General features: G+C 31.7%; 1 pseudogene across 1 annotated transcript; it reads right to left on the bottom strand.

Annotated features, from left to right (window-relative positions):
* Positions 1 to 1,889: 1,889 nt before the first annotated feature.
* On the bottom strand, positions 1,890 to 6,019 carry LOC143245873 (intraflagellar transport protein 74 homolog pseudogene; annotated as a pseudogene). Its single transcript, XR_013025701.1, has 2 exons — positions 6,011 to 6,019; positions 1,890 to 4,384 (listed from the first exon to the last, which is right to left on the bottom strand). The product of XR_013025701.1 is annotated as an intraflagellar transport protein 74 homolog pseudogene (transcript).
* Between the last annotated feature and the right edge of the window lie 5 nt (positions 6,020 to 6,024).

Raw genomic sequence — 6,024 nt, forward strand, 5'->3', positions numbered from 1 at the left:
GTTGGCGACGAGTGATAATGACTAGCTGCCTTCCTTTTAATCTTACACTGCTAATTAGGGACGGCTAGCGCCGATAACCCTCGTGTAGCTTTGTACGAAAAAAAACTACAATCGTTATATAAGTTTAAATTATTTTCAAAGTGAGATAAAATTAACAGTTATACTTGAACTAATAAATATTTGAGCGTTTGTATGCGGTAGAGATTAATTAACAAACATTTCAAGTAATCTTGTTTCCAGACCACGTCATAAACTGTGAACTAAGCTGAATGTTTGGGGCGATTATCACTTCAACGAACAAACAAACACCGACGAAATCTTTTAATTTTAAACATTTGTTAGCAGCCGTTAGAAGTAAAAATTGGAAGTTTTTAAGCAATTAGTGAGATATAAGTTATCAGTTTTGAAAGTTACATAATATTTCTGATCACTGTTTTTTATAGATCTGAAAACTAAAACACTGATAGGTTTCGAATACTTAGATTAGAACAATGCTAGTTTAGATGTATTGTTCTAGTACAAGGTAAAAAAGGGTGAAAAGCAGGTAACATTTGGGTTTTCTTATTTCTCAATCAGGTTTGATGTTTTGCAAAAATTATAAATAAGGAATTATGATATTTTGGTAACAAATTTTGAAAGGATGAGACAAGAACTATCTGTTGTAAATTGGTTATAAGCGGAAAGTTTTTAAATATTCAGGATAAATATGTTCCTTATGGAAAGAAAAAGAGGTGGATGCTAGTAACAAAACAGGTTGGTTCACAAGTGGTAACATTTAAAGTAAAATACTAAACATTGAAAATCATTAAACTGGTACGAGAGGAAACTTAGATTACAGATCAAGAAAGTTGGTCTCACAATAAATTAGGACATCAAAAAAAATGTGTGAAAAAAGATTGGTTGAAGATGTAAAAATGAACAGCAAGGTTTCTTTAAGGACAAACAAAATGTTAGGGTGGGGGAAGGACCCTTGAGGGACAATAAAGAGAGGTCCGTACCTGATGATTATGAGGTACCTGGGTTATGAAATGTTGCTTTGCTTTCAGGTTTTACTGACGAACTTTAAACACTATGCTACATCTTTCACAGTTGATAGTTGAAAACAAGAATGAACATAACAACTGCATCCATTCTGAGGTACTTAAGAAAAATGTGGGAAGTTAAAAGAACAATCAAAGTTAACGATTGGATATATGAGCCACTTTCTACTATTTTCCATCAGTCACTGAACAGTGGACAGACACCAGAGGATTGGATGTTAAATAATGTAACTACTCTTTTCAAAGGAGGTGAAAACAATTGTCCCAGTAATTACAGACCACTTACATCAGTAGTGGGAAAATTATGGAAAGTCTGTTAAAAGAACAGAAGGACTAATGGACACAAATATAAATTTTGGCAGGGTAGGAGTCATAATCTTTATGTACTTCTCTGCAGTTGAACAGTACAAACAGAATACAACATTGTCCTAACGACGAATAACCGGTTTGATCATCCAACAACATTAATTTTTTATAGCACAGAAAATCATACAAAACATACAATACTTTATGAAAATGTCAGTTTCATAATATTCACCAAAATTAAGGGATTTTTCTTTTGTAAATAAAACACTCACCAGGGTTCTCTCTATATATAAAAAAAGTTATTTCTATTATTTTTAAAGTCAGACAAAAGACACAGTTGGATGTATCTCTTGCAGTATAAACTTGTATGCAAATGTCCTACTGGTTCACCAAGACTATAAAACATGTAGAATGAGTGACATGTAATTATTTATTTTAACATAATTAATTCTTAAAAATACTTGACCAGATTTTGTGTTTTGTGGTGTGTTATTAACTTAAAGAAATACCAATGTGTTTTAATTAGAAAACATGTACAAAGACTCCAATCAGACAAGCATTTGTTTTTATTATTACCAGTAACAAACTACACATCTGGTTCTGTTGTTACAATTACCACCAACATGTATCATTCGGATAAGCAATTTTTTTTTTTTTTACATACATAACTTGCAAGATGCAGATCTTCTGAGGTGCCCCATGATTAGACCAATATAGATCACAACTAAAATTTAATCCAGTAAGGATCATAAAACAAATTAAATATTCTTACTTATAAAGATTGGAATGTATAGTTTCCTTAGTTGGATACCGTTACAAATAGTTGTGGTTGTCCCAACAATATCTAACAATGTTCAATATTTGTATTATTTCTCTGTCCACTAACCTAACACTGCAAGGTAATCTTAGTAATAAAAATACAATATAAATATTAACCAATTAAAAATAAACAAATGAAACCTTCTAATCAATGTTACTATTAGTTGGATACCATTACAGATAGTTTTGGTTGTCCCAACATCTAACAACGTTTGAATATTTGTATTATTTCTCTGTCCGCTAAGTTAACACTGCAAGGTAATCTTAATAATATAAATATTAACCAATTAAAAATAGACAAATGAAACCTTCTAATCAATGTTACTGTAAGTAAAAGTAACATTAAATAAAATATTGAGTAAACTTTAATTTCCACAACATTAAGTCATGAGTGATGTTCAATTTAAACTAAGCTTTACATGTCTGGTTCCATAAATCTTAACTTAAAGAAAACTTGCATGATGTTACATCTTCTCATATGGTGATAACACGTATTTTTAATCTACATGGCTTGTGTTTAAGTTTTTTTGAAATATAAGATATTGCTTTCAGCAGACATTTTTAAAACTGAAATTTACCCCTGCTTACGATCAAAGTCAAAAATACCACTCTTGTTAATGGCTGTTGCACAGCATCCTCGCAAATGATTATGTAATAGCTGATACTTCTCTTTCTTTAAAATTACATTTAAATATCACAATAGCATGAACACATAAAATAATGTCCATTAATTAGATACACAAGAAACTAATCTCCAGCCAGAGAAAATGTGACACCACCAGGTGGAACAATTTGTATAGAGTATTCATTACACTATGTAACACAAATTTTGTTCCTGGATAGTATGTGTTATTTCTTAATCACTTATGTTGTAAAAGTACAGAAAATGGCCATTATTCACTTCAAACTTTGCTTTTGTGATCTAGATAATAAAATTTAGAAATTAATCTATTTTGTATGTAAAAACAGGCAAATTTGGACATTTTCATTTACATAAGGTCTGAATAAAACAACATATGAATCAAGATTTACATGTATTTATACTAAAGTTATACAAAAATGTTTACAAGTGAGTAGTTTTTCGAGATTTGCGACTGTAATGTAAATCACTTTCACGTATCATCCTCCAAATATAGTCTCCCATCATGTTTTCTTTATATACTCCCAGGTCACAAAAGCAAAGTTTGAAGAGAAAAATAGGTATTTTCTATTTACTTTAGGCATAAGGAACTGTGAAATAACACTTTCTGTCCAGGAACAAGTAAAACTTTTGTTACATAGTGTTATTAATCACAAAGCTAGATAATGTGCTGTCTATGAAGTGCTGGTTATTAAGACTAGTTGTTATCTTAGAAACACAGAAAAATACCCAGAATGCAATGAGCTGCGAGGTTTTTAAATCCTAATGTGAAGGTTTCATTGTTATATAACAGAGTGAGATTAACTTGTTTGAAACAATTTTTAAAACATTTTAACAGTAAAATGAAAAAACTGTGATGTTTATTAGAATTTATTTTTTAAGTCAGTGCTAGTATCATTTCCTATTGAAACTAAAGGTATCTATATATATGTTAATGCTACTTACTGTTAACCCTAATTTTAAACTGACCAGAGAAAAGGAAATACATCAGCAGAAACTCTGCTACAGGGACTGACTGTCACTCTTATAACTTGTGACAGCTTAGGACGTACGTAACATTTTGTCATATCACGTGGATTTCAACCTGGATTGCCATTATCAAAATCCATACCACATGGCCAAACTGTGTCCACCAGTAAGTGACCTATTTTTATACTATGTTATACACTATTAATGAATATTATTAATCATTATTTTACAACTTATCACAAATTATACAAAAGTAAATAAGTGAAACACTACCCATGAGATAAATTGGACAAGAAAAGAGCAAACATCTGAAAATATTCTATTAAAATGTGACAAGAGTGACAAAGTTAACAATTCACTGGCCATAGGAACCTTTTGACAGAGAGTTTTGAAGAAGTTTATTATACTCATTAATAAAGCCGAGAACCACTTTCTGGGTCGGACGAAAATCAGTTTCAGCTTTCTTTGTTGCAATGAATTCCTTCATGGCAAAATTATTCTGTTCTTGGTGTTGCCAACGGCGCTCCAAGTTCTTAAGTTGAGTGAACGTCTCGTTGTCATTGAGCTTGCTTTTAAGTTCTTCATACTGACTGCTGGCCTCTGACAAAACCTAAAAATGAATGCCAGAAACAGATGTATTTATTGTGGAAGTTTGTTTTCTATGTACCTCACTATAAAGCTTCAGCTTACTAAAACATAGTCAACAAACTTAAATGTCCATCAACTACAAAAGGTTTTGAGCAAACTTATTAACTTTCGTTGGTTTTTTTTCATGTATCGTTGAAACTAGCTCAAATAAATTAATCAAGTGCTAGTTTCTTTCAGAATGGTTATTTTTAGATAACTGCCCTAATTTTAAACAAATAGACAAAAAAGAAAACAGCTAATCAACTCCACGTGGTAATAACTCTTATTGCCACCAATAATTTTGCTTTTACGCAGAAGTGAATAAATAAATATTCTGGTACAGTAACTAATTGGTATAAAAAGTCATTCATAGACAGTTAAAATGTAGAATGTTGGATGATATTTTGACCTAACGGAAGAGAGAAAAAAAACTCTTCTGTTGGAATATAGAATGTTGGATGATATTTTGACCTAACAGAAGAGAGAAAAAACTCTTCTGTTGGAACGTAGAATGTTGGATGATATTTTGACCTAACGGAAGAGAGAAAAAACTCTTCTGTTGGAATGTAGAATGTTGGATGATATTTTGACCTAACAGAAGAAAGAAAACTCTTCTGTTGGAATGTAGAATGTTGGATGATATTTTGACCTAACGGAAGAGAGAAAAACTCTTCTGTTGGAATGTAGAATGTTGGATGATATTTTGACCTAACGGAAGAGAGAAAACTCTTCTGTTGGAATGTAGAATGTTGGATGATATTTTGACCTAACAAAAGAGAGAAAAACTCTTCTGTTGGAATGTAGAATGTTGGATGATATTTTGACCTAACGGAAGAGAGAAAAAACTCTTCTGTTGGAATGTAGAATGTTGGATGATATTTTGACCTAACGGAAGAGAGAAAAACTCTTCTGTTGGAATATAGAATGTTGGATGATATTTTGACCTAACAGAAGAGAGAAAACTCTTCTGTTGGAACATAGAATGTTGGATGATATTTTGACCTAACGGAAGAGAGAAAAACTCTTCTGTTGGAATGTAGAATGTTGGATGATATTTTGACCTAACGGAAGAAAGAAAACCCTTCTGTTGGAATGTAGAATGTTGGATGATATTTTGACCTAACGGAAGAGAGAAAAACTCTTCTGTTGGAATGTAGAATGTTGGATGATATTTTGACCTAACGGAAGAGAGAAAACTCTTCTGTTGGAATGTAGAATGTTGGATGATATTTTGACCTAACAAAAGAGAGAAAAAACTCTTCTGTTGGAATGTAGAATGTTGGATGATATTTTGACCTAACAAAAGAGAGAAAAACTCTTCTGTTGGAATGTAGAATGTTGGATGATATTTTGACCTAACGGAAGAGAGAAAAAACTCTTCTGTTGGAATGTAGAATGTTGGATGATATTTTGACCTAACGGAAGAGAGAAAACCCTTCTGTTGGAATGTAGAATGTTGGATGATATTTTGACCTAACGGAAGAGAGAAAACTCTTCTGTTGGAATGTAGAATGTTGGATGATATTTTGACCTAACGGAAGAGAGAAAACTCTTCTGTCATTAGTTTCTAGCTCTTGATTATTCTAACATTAATTTGAATCTCTCTCACTTTCTTTACGACGC

Source organism: Tachypleus tridentatus, chromosome 3 (assembly GCF_004210375.1).
Source record: "Tachypleus tridentatus isolate NWPU-2018 chromosome 3, ASM421037v1, whole genome shotgun sequence".
Classification (NCBI taxonomy): domain Eukaryota; kingdom Metazoa; phylum Arthropoda; class Merostomata; order Xiphosura; family Limulidae; genus Tachypleus; species Tachypleus tridentatus.